General features: G+C 34.6%; 1 long non-coding RNA gene across 1 annotated transcript; it reads left to right on the forward strand.

Moving 5' to 3' along the window:
• The first annotated feature begins 12934 nt into the window (after window positions 1-12934).
• Window positions 12935-14081, forward strand: LOC128093632 (uncharacterized). Its single transcript, XR_008212644.1, has 2 exons — window positions 12935-13580; window positions 13649-14081. It is a non-coding gene; the product is annotated as an uncharacterized LOC128093632 (long non-coding RNA).
• Window positions 14082-20419: the final 6338 nt, after the last annotated feature.

Consider the following 20419-nt stretch of genomic DNA (forward strand, 5'->3'; position numbering starts at 1 on the left):
AACAAAAAACAAAAAACAAAAAACAAAAAACAAAAAACAAAAAACAAAAAACAAAAAAACAAAAAACAAAAAACAAAAAACAAAAAACAAAAAACAAAAAACAAAAAACAAAAAACAAAAAACAAAAAACAAAAAACAAAAAACAAAAAACAAAAAACAAAAAACAAAAAACAAAAAACAAAAAACAAAAAACAAAAAACAAAAAACAAAAAACAAAAAACCAAAAACCAAAAACCAAAAACAAAAAACAAAAAACAAGAAACAAAAAACAAAAAACAAAAAACAAAAAACAAAAAACAAAAAACAAAAAAATTAACAAAATTAACAAAATTAACAAAATTAACAAAATTAACAAAATTAACAAAATTAACAAAATTAACAAAATTAACAAAATTAACAAAATTAACAAAATTAACAAAATTAACAAAATTAACAAAATTAACAAAATTAACAAAATTAACAAAATTAACAAAATTAACAAAATTAACAAAATTAACAAAATTAACAAAATTAACAAAATTAACAAAATTAACAAAATATAAAAAATATAAAAATTGAAATTACAAGCCTAGGTTTCAACATTTGGATGAAAAAAGTGTTTTAAAATGCATTTTACAGGCGTACAGTTGCTTTCCAATCATTAGTTTTGAAAATATCGAGGCATTGACGCAATTTTTTTTTTTCGCAAAAAAATATTTTTCGTGGGACTGTACATTGGTATTTCATGAAAAATTTAAAATGTTTTCAAAGGAGTTCAAACATGCTAAATATGATTATAAACGCGGGAAAATGCATTTTAACTGGTTTTCAGTTGATTAAACTTTAATTTTCATTAACATTTTGAAGTTTTTCGAAAAAAATATTTTTTTGCCCCCTGATTATTCAGGCCAACTTTGAAGGGGGGGGGGGGGGGGGCAAACGGCCTTATTTCAAAAAAGAGTATTTAGCACTAATTTCTAGTAGCAAATATTGATAGTGCTCTTGAATTACTGCTCCCCCATGAACACAAATCAAATTATCCAAAACAGACAACAGGTATGTGACCCACTGATTGCCGTGCATTCCATCGGACCTCCATACTGGTGCAAATAACCCAAAGACCACAACGCGGGACCACCCTTCGTTAGCTTGTCTGGTCATCTGGTCTGGCAAAAAGGGGCGCAAAATTTATCTATGCACTTGACCAGCCCCATACGAAACCCCGCTCCGTAATCCTTACACACAACACCGACCTGTCAGTTTTGAACGCCGTCGATGATTAATGGTTCCCTCCCACTAACCCCTTCTATAGCAAGGGAAGCTGTGTCTATAGTGGACCAGTGGACCATAAATCACTTTGGCAGCATTTGGGCTTTTTGCATCTCTTTGCGTTGCAATTCGCGAGAAGTGCTTGACAGTGATAGTGAAATAATAAGCTGGTCAACTTGCAGTTCACTAGACTAAAATTATTTTGAAGTTTTAAATTTCTAAAATATTACTTTGGTTGTAACAAAGCGAAGTTCTGACGCCCACCCACGACGTGACCTTCCGGCCCGATATTCCAGGAAGCTCCCTTCGAACCAAATTGGCACTGCTGTGTCGTCCACCGAGTCTGCAATTACTGACCTGCGGTAATCCCAATTGTTGACTGCTGCCCGGCAATGAAATAAATTATCGAAATAGAACATTATGTTTGTCAAATTAGAGCCTTGGAAGGCAGCAGTGGGTGACAGCGTTGAGTTGGCCCTCATTTGCCTACCGTTCTGGAGGTTGACCCCCGCGGCAGGTAGGGTAGGCGGTCCGATGTTGGACCTGCTAGGAACGGTGGACTGAGGTTGGGTAGCTGGGGCGAACATTGGCGCGTGGAGTCGCGGACTTCCTGTGTCGTCTTCAACACATTAGTGCGAACGCAAAACCCTTTGATTTACTCGATTCCATTGAGGGAAAATGATGACCGGTTTGGAGCTGAGGGAAAAAGTAATGTGGATGAAGAGGGAAAAATGGGAGATAATGAAGGCGTTTGCATTTTTTCACTCATTTGTGTTCCAACTGGATGAGTTGGGTTGCGGGGATCAACGAGAGGAAAGAGGAAAACGTTTCATTGTGGAACTTTGCTTTTTTCTCTCTGGTTCCATTCAGAAATTAAAAATATGAATCGACTAGAACTTGATTACGTACATCGTTGGCGAAGTTGTCGCAAAGGTACGCGAATCAGTACGACAGATCCAAGCCGGTTGTTGTTGTTGGCGGTGAGCTGGTCGGTAATTGCTACTGTAAAATTAATAACATTATTTATCGGCTGAATGAGAAGAGAGTGCCCGGGGATCAGTGCCAGAGGGTTTATGTTGCGGTTCTTTGGAAATACTTCACTGTTCAGGAATGGGAACTTATCAGTGGAATTTAAAAATATCGGGTTAAAGCAATTTTGAAAATAAGATAAAAACAGCTAATCTACAACTCAACAACTCAACAACTCAACAACTCATCAACTCAACAACTCAACAACTCAACAACTCAACAACTCAACAACTCAACAACTCAACAACTCAACAACTCAACAACTCAACAACTCAACAACTCAACAACTCAACAACTCAACAACTCAACAACTCAACAACTCAACAACTCAACAACTCAACAACTCAACAACTCAACAACTCAACAACTCAACAACTCAACAACTTAACAACTCAACAATAAACAATCAACAACTCAACAATAAACAATCAACAATCAACAATCAACAATCAACAATCAACAATCAACAATCAACAATCAACAATCAACAATCAACAATCAACAATCAACAATCAACAATCAACAATCAACAATCAACAATCAACAATCAACAATCAACAATCAACAATCAACAATCAACAATCAACAATCAACAATCAACAATCAACAATCAACAATCAACAATCAACAATCAACAATCAACAATCAACAATCAACAATCAACAATCAACAATCAACAATCAACAATCAACAATCAACAATCAACAATCAACAATCAACAATCAACAATCAACAATCAACAATCAACAATCAACAATCAACAAATCAACAAATTAGATAATTCTAGTTTGATTTTAAAGTCATCTCTCTTTTAAAGCTATTCAAACCCGCACAAATTAAACAACGCCACCTCAAAAATCAATGAACAACCTGCCCGGAAACTGTGCTTTTCACCCCTTAGCCCCAAACAATGGTGGCTCGATAGTTTTCCTTCTTATCATGGTCCCACCCCTCCCCGGCAGCAACAGCCCAATGGTGCACTCTGCATTTCCGACGGTTGCATTCTCTCCGGCCGGCATCGATCCTGGTGCGTGGCGTGCATGTGTGTGGGCGAGAGGAGTCGAACATGCATGAATTGCTGATAAGATTGCAATCGAAACCGGAATCAATTTTCATTTCAATGAATACGGTGAAAAGCCGATTGATATCGTTGGATCATCGTGCCAAAAGGGGGGAGGTTCAGGGTGCGGGTGGTAAAGGGTGCTCGTTGAGTACACTGGAATTTGCATATTTGCTATTCATTGTGAACAGACAGTTATCGATAGGCACATGGACAAGGAGGGAAAGGCTTTTCGGCCTCATCCGGAACAACTACATCGATGGCTGGCAGAATGGTTCACTTCTTAATAAAACTAAGTAGAATGTTGGAATTCATAAATATTGCGAAATAAAGCATATAAAAGTCAACATTTTTTCATGTGACCGTCAATAAAAAAATCATTCTAATCACCTTCAACACTTTGAACCATTCTAAGGAATTTATTTTCGGAAAACATTCATCCCCCATCAGACAGAGAACCAGCGAATGGACCAATGTGTGAATGAGTTCAGCTGGGATATGCATCAGCAGAAGTGCAGCGCACTGATATTTCTGCAAGCTTGAACTTTTGCGGGCTATGTATGCTAGAGCTATTCAGGACCAGAGGTCAGGGATGAAACAGTGTGAGATAATACCCCCAGTGACAGTAAATCGAGTTACATATTCGCTGAAATAACATGTTAAATCGATTGTAAAACGTTTATTCATGAATTTGTATCAAAAGAAGATTTTAAATTGTTCTTAAAAATGAACAACAAAAGGACCACAGATCGAACAACAAATTTTATGCGCCGGATCAACTCGAGGGGAAGCATGATCTTTGAAGTCCCCAGAAACACGTGCACTTTAAATTTTTCAAAAATATTTAAACAGAGTCAAATGGTTTTTCTCCAAATTTTGTATGGAAAACTAGTGCTGTTCGCTACTCCTACATATTGCATACAATTTTCAGTTGTATGCAAGAGCGACGAACCGCCCTTATTCTCCATATAAACTGTGGAGAAAAACCATTCGACCCTGTTTAAATATTTTTGAAAAATTCAAAGTGGTAAGGGTATGGATGAGGACTACACCGAAAAAAAATGATATACGAAAATTATATTGCTTATTTTTAAAATCGCGATGTCGTTGTCACTTAAAAAAATATTTCAAATTTTAAACCCTCTATTTAAATGTTATTGTTTTATTTGTGATATGTTGTAGGGGAAATAAATGGCATCTTTTTTGAAAAATTCAGAATGGTCACCAAATCTTTGACTAAGCAATACATTTTTCTAGTTGACTTTTCAAATAATTGAATAAGGTCAAAGAAATTATTGTTGTTGTTGTTGTTTTATGACAGTGGTTTTAAGTCAAAGAAATTTTTGCATCAGGTTTAAAATAAATTTGCTATCAAAAAACAATTTAGTTAAATTTTTATAAAGTGCTGTGCATTTTCAAGTAATTGCTGATTTTCTCACTTTTGCCTAATCACAACTATTTTTTTTTTCACCGATATCTCGGAAACTGGTCCGATTAAATGGTAATTGTAGTTAAAGAAGTTTTTTTTCGAAATTTTATAAACAAGACTTTTTTTTAAAAGGGCCATTATGCATATATTTTTAACATTTTAAATTTTGGACAAGTTTTTAAAATTCTAAAAAAATTGTTCTCAGTTTTTTGAAAAAAAAAAAATTAATGGGGAAACTCGGGCACTATTTTTAAAAATTAAAAAAAACTGTTGTTTTTTTAAGTTACCTACAAATTGCTTGATCTTGAAAACAATGCAGCTAAAAAAATCACTGAAGTATTTTTTGATTGCAAATTAAATATTAGGCCGTTGCAAATATTCAAAGTTGGGCTGAAAAATCAGGGGGCAAAAAAATTTTTTTTTTCGAAAAACTTCAAAATTTTAATGAAAATTAAAGTTTAATCAACTGAAAACCAGTTAAAATTCATTTTCCCGCGTTTATAATCATATTAAACATGTTTGAACTCCTTTGAAAACATTTTAAATTTTCATGAAATACCAATGTACATTCCCACGAAAAGTTTTTTTTTTTGCGAAAAAAAAATTGCCGTCAATACCACGATATTTATAAAACTAATGATTGGAAAGCAACTGTACGCCTGTAAAATGCATTTTAAAACACTTTTATCATCCAAATGATCCTAGGCTTGTAATTTAAATTTTTATATTTTTTAATTTTTTTGCCCCCTTTTTTTTGGACTTTGGTCAGAGCCGAGGGACATAAACTTTAAAAAATATTTGCAACGGCCTTACATTTAATAAAATTAATTGAATTTGTGTGACCTTTTAAAGATTCTTTTGAAATAATATAGTTTTTTTTTTTTTAAATCTTATCTTGGTTGAGATGAGGCTGCTAACCGTTTCAAAGAAAATTGGTCCTCTCCCTAACTTGCTCTGTATTCAACTTAATTTTAAGGATTTTTGTGCCAAAATGAATTAGTACATGAAAAGTTTACCCTTCTTGAAGGCAGTGGAAGATTTTTTGTTCTACTTGAAATGTGTCTCAAAATATAAATAATTTTGTTTTTCAATCATTGACTTCCAGGTTGATCATTGATCAACTTACATAACTTTACAAGGAAGAGAAAAATCGTTACCAAAAAGTACCGTCATCGTTACCGCGTTGTGTACTTTTCTTAAACATTGTAGAAGGATTTTTGTGAATATATTGGGTACGAATCAAAATTTATATCATCTAACCAAAATGCATGGCAATAATAGAAGTCGTCACCTCAAGGATTTGTTGGATAAACTGTAATTTTCTGAAAAAATTGCTTAGTTTCCTAAAACATACAAAAAAAAAGAAAAAAACAACATAGTGCAGTAATAATGTATCAAGCATTATGTGATTCCTTTTGTTTAAATTTTAGGAACCTAACTTGAAACATGAATCAAAAATGACATTGATGATCGAACCAGCAGGTTGCTAAGATGCAGCAGAAATAGTAAATTGAAATGAAAAAATAATCACTAAATGTAAAATGCTTCTACAAAGAACACAAAGAAAATCATTTTTTGATTGAAACATTCTGAATCAAGATTTGAATGTTTTTCTAAAACAAAAATGGCCGCCAAATGGCCGATCGGGAATGATGCCTTTCAGAGCCTTAAGCTTAAATATTGTGAAAAGTGAGTTTTTGCTATTCGGTCGTTAAACTACTAACTTTACTGTCATTCTTGAACAACGAGACAGCCTACTTTTCTGTACCAAAAATAACAGAATTGAATAGTTAAAAACAAATGATAATAAGTTCTACTTTTCAGCACTGAAATGGATGCTGAAAAGTGGAACTTTTCAGCACTTGTTTGGAATACTTATACTTTAAAAAAAATGATTTAAACGATTCATTGACTCAATGCATGGACATTTGTCCTGTAATTCTGTTCAAAGGGTGGTTTTCGGAAATGCAAAAAATGTCAACAAGTTGCAAAATTTGATATTTTCATCACTCGTCGTATTTATCCAACTCGGTGAACCTCGTTGGAGAAATATACGAATCGTGCTGAAAAAATCCTCTCTTTTTTGCAACTTGTTGCATAAACTACTGTTTTGTTTTCAAAGCTACCTAGTTATTCTTGAACTTAATAAAACAAGTGAAATCATTATCGGTTGCATTTTCGATTTGCATCTTGAATTGAAATTTATAGGTTTGTAAGTTAGAAATAAAAAAAAATCATACTTTTCCTGTAACATTTTTCAGTATTTTTGTTTTGAACGGTAAGCACATGGATGTTTGGTTTATAAACTTAAATGAAAACATAATTCTTTTTGATGCCAAGTTCAAAGTGAGCTACTAAGAGCTCAGTATCTCCTTACAAGAACACCTTCTGCGATCAAAATGTTAAGAATGAGCTAAAACTTAGAAAAAATAGAGAAACAGATACACAGAAAAAAATCATGGTACTATTACATCCCGAAAGGGGTTCATCTATTATGTCAGAAAAAATGTGTTATTTTACCTTTGAAAATGTGTAATTTTACCACTTTTTTGTTGTAATGTCGCTTTTCAGTCTAAATTGAGGTAAATCATAAAAGAGGTAATATTAAACCTTCCAAATTTACACAATTTTTTACTGCTAACCTTGCTAACCTGCTAACCTTACCTTGCTAAAATAAGGCAAGTTAAAATTTAAATTTTGTAAAAAAAATCCTGGTGCTGCCTAGTCAGTCCTAAAACTATAAATGGTAAAAAATAGTGCAGTTCTTTTCATTAAAATATTAAATCATTATGTTCTGGACACTTGCCTTGCAAAATCGTATTTTTTTTTGTATTTTTTATTTTTCTTAATCAATAATTAAAAATAAAAAAAAATCATGACAAATTGTTATAACCGTATTGTTTCAACCCTGTCTGTTCCTCCCAAACCCCACCGAAATCTCCCAAAAAAATCAATCTCTAATCAAATCATCATAAAGCAATTTCTATGCACTTTATTGAAACGCATCCGTTTAGGGGCCGAGAGCGGAGAGGGTGCAAATCTGACCGTTCCTAAGTCAGCCGGCATTTTGGGGAGGATCGTTCTAGCCCGGCGATTCCAGAGGTCGTCCCCGCACATGACTTCATTTCGGGCACTCGTCCGACGCCAGCTTGGCAGGTTCTTTCATGCGGTCGATTCGAAAAGGTTGGTCAATTTGGTTTGCTGTTTGGAAAAACATCGACTTTTGTACTATTTTCTTCCCAGATTCAGGGTAGCGTGATTTGCGTGGAGTTGAACAGGGTTTTCGTTAAAGTGCACCGTGAGACTTGCTGATCCGTGAAAAAATATTTTTGATTGGACTTTGCAAATGTTATTGAGTTCTTGAACACTTTGTTAAAACTGCAAGCGAATCTAAGAAGAAATGCTAAAAACTCATCACACAGTTACCCTAATACCATTAATCTAGCTCAGCGTCAAATAATTAAGAATAATGTTTTCCTAATTTCCAATAACGAAAGGTGCGGCAGCCTTTTTTTTTTCCTCTTGCCTTTGCATTTTCTAATCAGCCTTATGCTAATGAGTTGAGAATCCCCGTCAAGCGTGAAATAATTTCTCGGCACTAATTTATGTGAGAAATGCTTCCCAGCGACAAATTCTAACGTTCATTCGCTTTCTTTGACTAATATATCTTGACGAGGAACCCTTTTCCTGTTGATTATTGACAGTGATGGTAAACATCTTACAGTTTGATTACTTTTTAAAGAAAATTAATCATAATTCAAAGTAGAAACCAATGTTTCATGAAGAATAAAGAAAAGATTTTCCCATCCCTGCCCAGCATCTCCAAACCCGGCCAGTCCCAAATGATGCCAAATTCAGCTTGATATGCAAATGACGTCGATTAAACGGTCCCATAGGCATCGGATTCAAAGCTCGAAAATGAAAGGACCAAAAGTACAGGACTCCCTTGTCGTCCCGTGCGAGCAAACGTAAATCGGCGCCAAATCCTATTAATCAACATCCTTCGATGGGAGATTTTTTTTCTGTTTGCTTTCTTTTACTCCGTTTGAACCATCGTGAACCAGAAGAATTTGGCTGCTGGGTTCAGCAAAATCAAACATCAAACACAGCAGGGAACCCTTTTCCGCAAGAAGGCCAGGACCTGCGTGTAATCCCCCGCTGAAGAAAGAAAGCCAACGACGAAAAGAAGGTTCAATTAATTTTGCTTTCGGTGCAGTTTAACCCCTCGTTTTTCTTTTTTTCTTGTGATGGAATTTCGTTTAATGTTTTGCTAATGCAATTATTGCACAAAAGATGGCTCGAGAGGAAAGGTTGATTTGCGGTGCATCCTGAAAGGGAAGCGACCCCTTCACGGGACAATGCTGTTTTGATGGGAAGGAAAATATTGTCACTTTGTGAAAGAAGTGGATTTTTGCACATAAATTGAAAAGTGTTGAAAAAAATTTTGCGTCCGTCGTCGGTGTGCAACAATAACAAAACCCTATCATACCATTTCAGCTCGATAAACATTGTAACTCGTCGTTCGCAACGTTAACCAGTACCTCACTAAACATCAATCATTTAAAACTCGTAAAATCATCTCAAGTTAAAAATTGCACTGTTCAATCCTTCATTCATTTTCAAATGATTTTGGTTCTATCTTTCCACAGCCGGCTGTCTAAGACTAAACCATTTCATTTAAAATTTAACAACAGATAAACGGGAAATGTCTCATCCGCAGCATCCGATTGCTTGCCTTGAGAATAATACAAAATACCGTTCAACAAACACTATGATTTTGGGTCGCATCATCATCTTCTATGATGAATCCTGACCAAACACCCTATCCTACTAACAAGTTTTCAGGTTCCTGGCGCTCGTGGGGTGTAAGCACAGAGTAAATCAGCTGCCCTAGTAGCAACCTGCGCTAACTAACATTCCCGTCCCTTAAAATCGAGGTCTACAAACTGACATGGCGGGCGCCGTTGGTGGCCAATGACTGTTACCTATTCGCAACTGATCTAGCTTTAGCAATCATGGTGTTTTATCTTTTCAGCGCATTCATACATGCTGTTGATAAGGGAAACAACACTTGATAGTCGAAGCCTATAATCAGTAGTGCTGAAAGGATATTACGGTTCTGTTCAGCAACGGAGGGGCAACCATGGGTGATCTCTCATGCTCATGCTCATGCTAAATTGAAAAGTGTTGGGTTTCTTGGAACTAACTAACTATTGAGGGTTTGATGTTGGATTTATATTTTGAAATAAACATGTTTATTTTGCCTTCCTCACTGAGGTAAGGCTATAATCCTGCTCTAAAATTGAACTTTTTATTTAAAGCTCGAAAACCCACCTTGATGTATACATATCGACTCAGAATCGAAAACTGAACAAATTTCTTTGTGAATGTGTGTGTGTATGTGTGTGTGTATGTGACCAATAATGTCACTCAGTTTTCTCAGCACTGGCTGAACCGATTTTGACCAAACCAGTCGCATTCGACTTGGTTTAGGGTCCCATACGGTGCTATTGAATTGATTGAAATTTCGATAAGTAGTTCAAAAGTTATGTATAAAAATGTGTTTTCGCATATTTTTGGAAGTTGAATAAATGACAGTAAACTGAACCAAACATCATCATGTTATACATCGTTAGTTAGGTAATTGAAAGACCTTTCCAACGAGTCCAAAACATTGGTAATCCAACAACCCTGTCTCGAGTTCTGACCACTTAAGTGATATTTATGTACTTTTTTGTAGCCGGATCTCACTTGAATGTATGTAAACAATGTCCGGATCCATCATCCGACCCATCGTTGGTAAGGTAATCGAAAGACCTTTCCAACGAATCTAAAACATTGAAGATTTGGCAACCCTGTCTCAAGCTATGACCACTTATGATACCACTTATGAGCCCTTGAGTGATATGTGTGTTTTTTGTATTCCGGAACTTAACGAAATTAGACGAAATTAGTGTGCCAACCCATCATATCACATATCACCCATTGTTGGAAAAGAGTGAGGAAGGCACCAACCACTTTGGTGGATTAAGTTAGTTTTTATATTTAAAAGTATCAGAGTACAATTAGATGGATCAAGAATCAAAAACAAAGCAAATATTCAGTTTTTTAAGCCAGAAGCATCAAAATACGAACGAAATTTAATTTGAGGACCGTAACTTTTGTAAGAATTTTCAGATCCTTATCACATAGAGAAGGTTTTGATAACTAAAGGTTTTGTACCCCAATATTCGCTTTTTCTAATGAAAATACATGTCCATGTGCTGTAAACATATGAAATCTAGAGTTCCTTTTAAAGATCCGCCATGGGTTTCATTCGTTAGTAGGATTTTTGGAAAAGTTAGCGAGAAATACTTCTTCTGGAACAGTTGCTTACTACAGTTTTGCTCTTACAAAAAACTCTTTCCTCCTCTTATATTTTTTGTTGTTTTTTCCTTTTTTCTTTTTTTCTCATGAATTTATTTTTATTTATTTTGGAGTGTCAAAAGGTTTTACTTTTCGCCACAAGTGCTGAAAAGTTAAAGCACTGATATTATTGCTATGTTGAACTTTTCAGCACTGTTATTTTTGTTGATCATAAGCAGGCGATTTCGTTTGAATGACTGGTAAAGTGTTTATTTAAAAAACGAAATTCCAAAAGTACCGTCAACTGGGGCAAATCGGGACTACCGTCTAAATAGGAACAGCAGTTTACAAATTATTGATAAGCTCAAAATTAGGAAATCGATGCACTAATTTAGTTGACCTGTATCTGTTCTAACTGAAATTAATCAAAAATATCAACGTAAAGTGCAAGAACCTGGCAAAAACAGTTGTCTCAAAATGGTACGTAAATATTCGTAAATCTGTAACTTTGAAAGAATTTTGAGATCGATTCAGCAAAGTTGTAGGTATTGAAGAGGACTTTTTAGAAAAAAATATTTACACGTAATTTTTTGTGCCGATTTTAACCTCTACTGACCAAATTTTTTTTCGAAATTTTTTATTTTTCCCTTGTTCAGGAGGTCATTTCGAGCAACTTTTGTTCTACGAAAAACTTTACTTTTCTTGTTTTATGTTTTTCTCGTTTCATTTTTAGTATTTTAATTTGCATTCATCTTGTTAAGTTTACGTTTGTTTTTGGTAGTATTTGGCCTATTCTACCACCTCCTATCAATACATTTTGCCTATCTAATTTTTTCATGTTTTGATAGCCACTTTTTAAAATTTTTGCCTGTGTTTCACATTTTCTGCTATAAAATGGCACCATTATCATTAAAATTAAAAATAAATGCGTAGAGGCATAATCTGGGATACTAGAAAAAATACTGCATACTTATTTTTACTTAAAATATAGGAAATGTTAGTAAAAAACACAGCCAAAGTTGACCCCTAAAAAAAACGTCATTTTTTAAAACATTGGCAAAGTCACATAATACAAGTAAAACTTCCAACCCATAAATTTTCTAAAATATTAATATTTCTTCTTTCCAATGCTTTTTAAAGATCAAAAATTGGTTGTAAAATGGATTTTTGGCGATTTTTTTAAATCGAAGCCCGTCTAAAGGCAGTTTATGTCCCTCGGCTCTGACCAAAATCGAGGGGGGGGGGGGGGAGGAGCAAAATAAAATAAAAAAATATAAATAACATAAACTTTGAAAAATATTTGCAATGTCCTAAGTGTTTTTCAAAAATCAATTTCACAAGATCCATACCGTAATCTGGGGTGAATCGGGACTACAGTCTGAATAGGAACAGCAGTTTTTAGAGCACTTGATGTTTTTAAATTTGAAAATGGATGTACACATTTTGTTGGCCTGAGTCTGCTCTAACCGAAACTAACCAGAAAAATCAAAATATTGTGCTCCAACATGGTTAAAAATGCTGTCCCAATTCGCCCCATGTCTCCCGATTGACCCCAGTTTGCGGTACCTTTTAATATTTAAAAAAAAAATATTTGATTTAAAGGACAAAAATCGTAACTTTTGAGCCAAAGATAAGATTGGGCAAAATTATTTTCGTCAAGTTATGATTTTTTTAATGGTGTTTATTGGAAAAAATAATAAATTTTAGTAAAAAAAACGTTACTTAATCCACCTTAAGGTGGTTGGTGCCTTCCTCAAAATTATATTTTGACATTTTTTCTTAATTTAACTACATGTAACCATAATTTTGATATTGTCGTCAGATCTTTAGTTTGATACATTGTGCAATTGGGTCCTAAAATAAAGCTCAGATTGCTGATATTATTGTTTACAACGATAGAGCTTATTTTTCTGAGTACAATGACCCTTTGTGCGACCACAAAGAGTTTAAAATGTTTTTTTAAAATCAAGTTAAAAAAATTAACCTCGCGGTCGTTCTTTACAGAAAAGGCAACCTTGACAGCTCTTTCCAAGGGGACCATAGTTGATCCATCGAAAAAATGTTGTCTTGTCAACTTTTTTTTTTGCATTAAAATTAAAAAAAGATCGGAAATGGTTTCAAGTGTGTTTTTAATAGTTGTACATCAAAATTTACAGAGGGCTTTAGGACCCTAAGTTATATAACTTGAAAATTTTATTTGAAAGCAATACTCGAAAAAAAATTAATAACATTATTTTTTCCCGGGAATTTAAAAGCAATAAAATCCCGGGAGCTTCAAATCTCAAAGCACAAAAGAAAACGTCAAAACCTTCTCAGCTCAAACCTCACAAACACAAACGTCAAACGAGTGTTTACTCGCGGCATTTTTTGTTGCTCAATCCGTGCGATCCGCATTCCCGCGCCTTAAAATTTGTTTGATGTCGGTTCCCTGCAATGGCCACTTCCGCGCCGATGGCCCAGGACGTCACGGTAAGTTTGTGGTATCCGTTCTTTTGGAAGTCATTGATTTAAATGTTTATGTTTACGGTTTTTTTAAGGATCTCAAGTTATAGCTGTGTTTGCCGGTGATGAAACCGTCCGGATTGGGTACTTCCTGCAGGCGGCGGATTGGTGTTTCTGGGGACGACGGGGCCGCAGCTGGAAGTAAACATCGGACAAGATGATCGACGAGAATGTTCCGCTGCGGATGATTTCGTTGCCGAGGGAGCCATTCCAGCTGGCGATCAACTGTGACCATGGGCTGCTGGAGATGGACGCGGACGGGTTCTATTTTCGGTTCCGTTGTTTTTGACGCCGACGAATGGGAAATTGTTCGAGATTCGAACATCGTGGTAAGGTGGCGTGAGGCGATCGTTTTTGTTGAATCCGGAGTTTAATATCATATTTTTGCTGATATAATTATAGGTAGTGAACATAATGTATGAAAAATAAGTTGTTGAACTGAAGAGATAAAATAAATAATAAAATGAACCATTGGTCAAATTGGAAAAGAAGTTTCCCTGTATGGCTTATTAGCTCATTACTTTTGATAGGGTTATCAGATCTATATCATTTAATCTCAGTTGAAAGGTCTTTCAATTATCCAACTAACGATGGGTCGCATAATGGACCCGGCCATCATTTTCATCAAAATATTTGAGCTCTAAAAAGTGTATAAAAACACTTTTGTGCTCATAACTTTTGATAGAAATATCAGATTTCAATCTTTGTGGCTCAACGGAATGGTCTGTGATAATCAATCCTTATAAAGATGGGTTATCAATTCTGAAATCCGGCCTAAAAAAAGTGTATGAATAACACTTAAGTGCTCATAACTTTTGATAGGGTAATCAGATCTTCGACGTTTTGGACTCGTTTGAAAGGTCTTTTGGTAACCTATCCAACGATGGGTCGCATGATATATCCGGACAACGTTTTCATGAAAATATGTGAGATCCGGCCTTCAAAAAGTGTGCAAATAACACTTCGGTTGTCATAACTTTTGATAGGGTTATCAGATCTTCAATGTTTTGGGCTCATTAGAAAGGTCTTTCAATTGTACAACGATAGGTCGCACCATGGGGCCGGCCATCATTTTAATCGAAATATTTGAGATCCGGCCTCTAAAATGTGTACAAATAACACTTAAGTGCTCATAACTTGTGATAGGGTCATCAGATCTTCAATGTTTTGGGCTCATTAGAAAGGTCTTTCAATTATCCAACTAACGACGGGTTGCATTATGGACCCGGCCAACTTTTTCATCAAAATATTTGAGATCCGGCCTCTGAAATGTGTACAAATGACACTTAAGTGCTCATAACTTTTGATAGGGTTATCAGATCTTCAATGTTTTGGGCTCATTAGAAAGGTCTTTCAAATACCTTTCTAAAAATGTATGATCAGACGGGTTTTCTTACAAAAACCACCCTTTTTACAATCTTTCAAACTTTAGCCAGAATCGTTTTTTTAGCATAACTTTTGAAATACTTAACAAAACTTCATAATAGTTAATATAGGTCTTGTGGGACCCTAAGACGGATCGAATGAGACCAGAACGGCCCAAATCGGTTCAGCCAGTCCGGAGATAATCGAGTGCATTTTTTTCGGTGCACGGACTTACAGACATACACACGCACAGACATTTGCTCAGAATTTGATTCTGAGTCGATAGGTATACGTGAAGGTAGGTCTTCGAGGTCGAATTAAGAAGTTCATTTTTCGAGTGATTTTATAGCCTTTCCTCAGTAAGGTGAGGAAGGCAAATAGTTAAAAAGCACTATTATAATATAAGCTATAGCGGAAAAATTCCCGTTTTTGATATTTTTATTTGTGTCTATGATTGTCCATTTCTGAAAATAATTTATTTTTAAATGTTCAAATACATTCTTATCAAATATCTCAAGAAAAACAAAATAAACCATGAAATTCTAGTTTTTTTTAAGTCGCACCCAGACATTTCCACATTTTTAATGCCAGTATCTCAGCAACAATTGGTTCAATTTTCATTGTTGGAAAATGCAACATTTGTGAAATTTTAATGATTGATTTTTTTTGTATCAAGGCCAACATTTTAAAAGGGGGGTCAATTTTCAATATTCATTCTTGATTCTAAAATTTTCAACAGCAAAATTTTGATAAAATCATAACTCGGTGGAAAAATTTGTGTCCATACTTGTCTATGGCTGTGGTCTTTTGTCGTCACCTAAAAGAGATCAAAAAATTTCAAAACAAGAAAATACGGATTTTTTAAATTGATTTTTTAGTTTATGCAACAAAGGTGCAAAAAGAAGATTTTTTCAGCACGAGTCGTACATTTAACTAACGAGGTTTACCGAGGGCCCGTGTGGATCAATCGGACCGCGCACTGGACTCACAATCCAGAGGTTGCTGGTTCGAATCCCGCGGCGGGCGCTCTAAAATTCTTTGTGTAAATATGGGTATCCGGCCCCGTCGCTCCGTGCCATACTTTCATACACTTAGGAGCCCAGGGCGGCGAAGTCCTTGTAGATAAAAAGGAAGACACTATAGTGGTTGGTACTAGCAATGGTGGCCGACAGCTATAAAGTCAACTTCGTTCGTTTACCGAGGACAAACAATAAAAAATAAAAATTTAAATAACAAGCCATCTCAACATTTGAATGCAAAAGTGTATTTTTTTTCATTTTAAACTAGTTCAGTTGTTTTGCAATAAATAATTTAAAAAAATAGATTTGACGAAAACAAAAAAAAATAATCAAATAAAATTTTCAAAAATTCAAAAGATTTTAAAATTAACCCAAACATGCTAAAAATGGTTCTTAATGCAAAATTTGAAGGTTTTTGATTTTTGGTACGGATATTAAATTAGTTTGGTCTAATAGGTAGATCGATCTTTAAACAATATTTTTATACACCAAATTTCTAGAGAGGGTTTGTGAATCCGTTTTGATTGTCAAAATATTCCACTTTAAAGACAACCATATTTTGGCTGATTTTTGGGTGATAAACAGTCCCAGAGGTTCAAGGTCAAACGAAGTTCGCATAAAAGACGGATATTTGATTTTTCGAGCCAGTTTTGAATGGTAGGGGGTGACATGAGCATTAAATAAAATTTGTACCGGCCTTCCAGCTTTTTAGATAAAATGCGCAATATTATTAAATTCAGTTTTTTTTCTTCTGACTGTTTTCGATTTGTGACCCATAAAATTTTTAGCGCTTCAGAATTGCTATTTGATTAAAAAAATAATACAAATAAACATTCTGGACAAACACAAGAAAAGTACTGACTACCATTTTGATAGCTCAGCTACTTGCAATTTACCGGTTGTGCGTAACTTTTTCGCCAAATGCGCCAAATAGTTACAAATTTGCTGAAAATTTCCAAAGTTTTTCTGGCTGACAAAATGCTTATGCGCCCTTTTCAAATGTTTTTTTCTGTGACAAAACCTGAAATAAAATTTGCATTGGTTCAAAACAAGTAATATTTTTGACAAAGAACCGTTCATAAACCACGTGAACATCGTTTTTACGAAATTCTCCGTTTGTTTTACAATTGGATTTTTTGTCATTTGAAACCTTTCATGAAAAAAAAATCTACGTTTTCATGTTTTCAATAATTCGAACATTTCATCAAACAACCATTCAAAAACATTTTCACAACATTATTCACCCATTGTTGGATGAAAATCTTCAAACGGAAAAAAATATGACGAAAATGACAAAGCATATTTTTTCCATTACACTTTCGACTACGCATAACACCAAGCAAAAAAAAAAACAAACCCCTAACTGAAATGCAAATTAGTCTTTTTTTCATTATTATTCGTGCATGCTACACAGTTGCAGCGTGTGCATTCAGGTTAGTGTTTTTTCCCGCTCTCTCAGCCTGTACGTTACTACAACTGATCCAAACACTTTCAACCGATATCGCGTCAGGCATGAGTTTTGTGATAACTTTTTTTTCGCTTTCTGCTGTCTTATTTAAACTATGAGATTAACGGTTCTCGAAATAATTTAATTCCAACCGTGTGGGCTCAGCGCGGAGAAGTGAAAAAAAAACAAACTGTGAAGCTACAGCTGATGGGTTAAAATTGAATAGAGATTTTTTTTTAGTTTTTGAGAACCGTCAGATGTTTGCCAGGGTTGGTCGCGTGTTTCGAAACTAGAAAAAAAAAACGTCTGGAATATGTTTTTTTCTAGTTCAATTTTACATTTTAACATAAACATGCTTCTATTGGTATGGGTACACACATTTTTTTTCTCTTTTGGAATAAATTTACCTCTTTTTTTTACAAACTTTCCAACCTATTCCTTTTCCTCTCAGTTGAGCTCCCTCTAAGCTGCAACGAACAATTGAGCACGTAATCATGATAATTTGATCTGAATTTATGGAGGTTTTGGAGTTGAACGGAGTTGAACCAAATCCTACCTCTTTTGAGTCAGGCAGCCAGCCGCTTAGGGACCATATGGATTGGATGCTTTTAATTGTGCATTTGAGCGCGCGCGTGGTGCAGTTGCCGAGAACTTGGCTAGAGAACTCATTGCCATTGGTTGGTGTTGTATGGATGGTTGGTTGGCTTAAGGTGATTCGGGAACAGGGTTGGACTTTAAACGGTTTTTCGAAATACAGAAATTGCAAGTCATCGAATCAACAATTCTGTAAAAAATGTGTAGTTAAATGCATTACACACAAGCAGCGATGGAATAATCATCATCAAAAGAAAATCATTGGACGTTCATCAAGAGAAAAAATCCGTAGGGAGCATGGCTCTCCTTTCTCGCGCACGAAAGATTGGTAAAAGGAATCTAAAAAAATCATCATCGCGCTTGCTGTGGGACGGCGTTACCGTCCGCAACAATGATTATTCGCCGGAACATCTTTTTCACTACTACACTTGCAATTGTAACGTCACACGTCGAAAAATGACCTTTCACATTTTTGTAGATGGGCAATATGTGTAAACAAAGTGAAATAAATATTTTTAAGTGGTGCTGACAAGGAAATTCACAAAAAATCTTCAGCAGATTGATTTTCTTAAAGAAGTTCGGGAGCGATTTTCTTTTGCGTGATTTGTCTCCTCTCTCTTTCGCGGGTGAAAAAAGTTCGCAAGCGAAAATGATTTTTTTACGATTATTCCATCCCTGCACACAAGAATAGCTATTTGCCATATTTTTGTTTTGTTTTTGCTGCTCTACAGTTTTTTAGAATATTGAAACACTCTATAAAGTAACCCTGCAAAATTACAATAGACACTTAATTTTAAAATGTTTTTGTTATTCTCTGGGTCATCGCAGATTTGAAAATACATGAAATTTCCCATAAAATGACATGTCACAATTTTTTTACAGTTGAGTAACGGGAAGTGACAGTGATTTTGAAACAATTGTTTCACTTTTTTTGTCAAAAAATACGCAAATTTCAATTTTACACAAATTTCTATCTCTTCACGGTTTCGAGCTACAAATCACTAAAAAACGAGTTTTAGTAAAAAATCCAGAAAAATGAAAGGGGTCGTAGGTCGTGATCATGAATCTTATTGACTAGCATCTGATTCAGGCAGACCAAAATTTATTCATATTTTATTGAAATTGTTAAATAGTTAAATATTTCTTTAGCATTAGTTGCACTAAAAATAGAATCCTCAGGTTTTCAAAATGGTTTTAAAATAATTATTTTTTTAAAAGAAAACAAGTGCATTCAATAAATACCTCTTTTATGTTTAACCACCCTCAGCCCTGTTCTTTGTAGTGCATCCATCCCGGGAATTCCCGGGAAAACCGGGCGTCCATCTCGGGAAAATCGGGAATTCTCGAATCCTGGGATTTTTTGTATTTTGTCCCGGGAATTCCCGAAATTGAAATAATATAAAATTTTTGTTTGTGAATTCAGGTTTTGTTGTGGAAATAGATGAACGATAAAAAACAATAAAATATTAAGCATATATCCAGGGTTTATTTTAAAATGTTTAATCCAGATTTTTAAGCGAAACGGCGTTTCGAATGGCGCACGCCCGAAATGTCAAAATTACGCAGTGGTACCAACATAACAAAAAAAAGTTTGCCACGGCATAACAGTTACACTTTTTTATAATTTTGGTACCACTGTGCGTTTTTGACATTTCGAGCGTGCACCATTCGTAACGCCATCTTCGCATAAAAATCTGGATAAGCTTTTGTGTTTTCATATGTTAATAGGACCTATTCAAACAAGGTTTCAGCATTATTTTGACATTTATAGTAGATCTGCAAATTAGCAGAGCTTTAAATATGTTTTATTAAATTTTATATATTTTTGAAAAGACTACGTATATTTTTGATTTTAAATTTAAAAAAATATATCATTTTAATTTATTTTTCATGAAACATTTTTGGCAAATCAAGACGAATGTATCGAATGACGACAGCTGTTTTAGTATTTTTTTGCAAAATGTTTTTATTTTTTTAACTGATTTCGGTTAAAACAGGAACAGAACAAAACAATTAGTACATCGATATCCAAATTAATTGCTCTAAAATCTCCTGTACCTATTTAGACTGTAGTCCCGATTTTCCCTAGTTGGCGGTAATGACTTTAAGATAATTTGTAAAATATTTTCTATAAAAAACCATGAATGTCTAAACTTTTCTAAAATTTAAGTAGTATTATTTTATATATTGTTTTTTTTATTTGTTATTTTAGACATTTAAAAATATTTAACATTTAAAAAAAAATATTTATATTGACCCTTGCACTGTAACTTGGATTTGGCCCGCACTTTTCTCTCGCACTTTTGACAACAAGAATTTACATTTCCAGTCGCATTTTCCACCAAACTGGACTTCCGCACTTCAAAATTGCGAGTGACAGC

Source organism: Culex pipiens, chromosome 3 (assembly GCF_016801865.2).
Source record: "Culex pipiens pallens isolate TS chromosome 3, TS_CPP_V2, whole genome shotgun sequence".
NCBI lineage: Eukaryota > Metazoa > Arthropoda > Insecta > Diptera > Culicidae > Culex > Culex pipiens.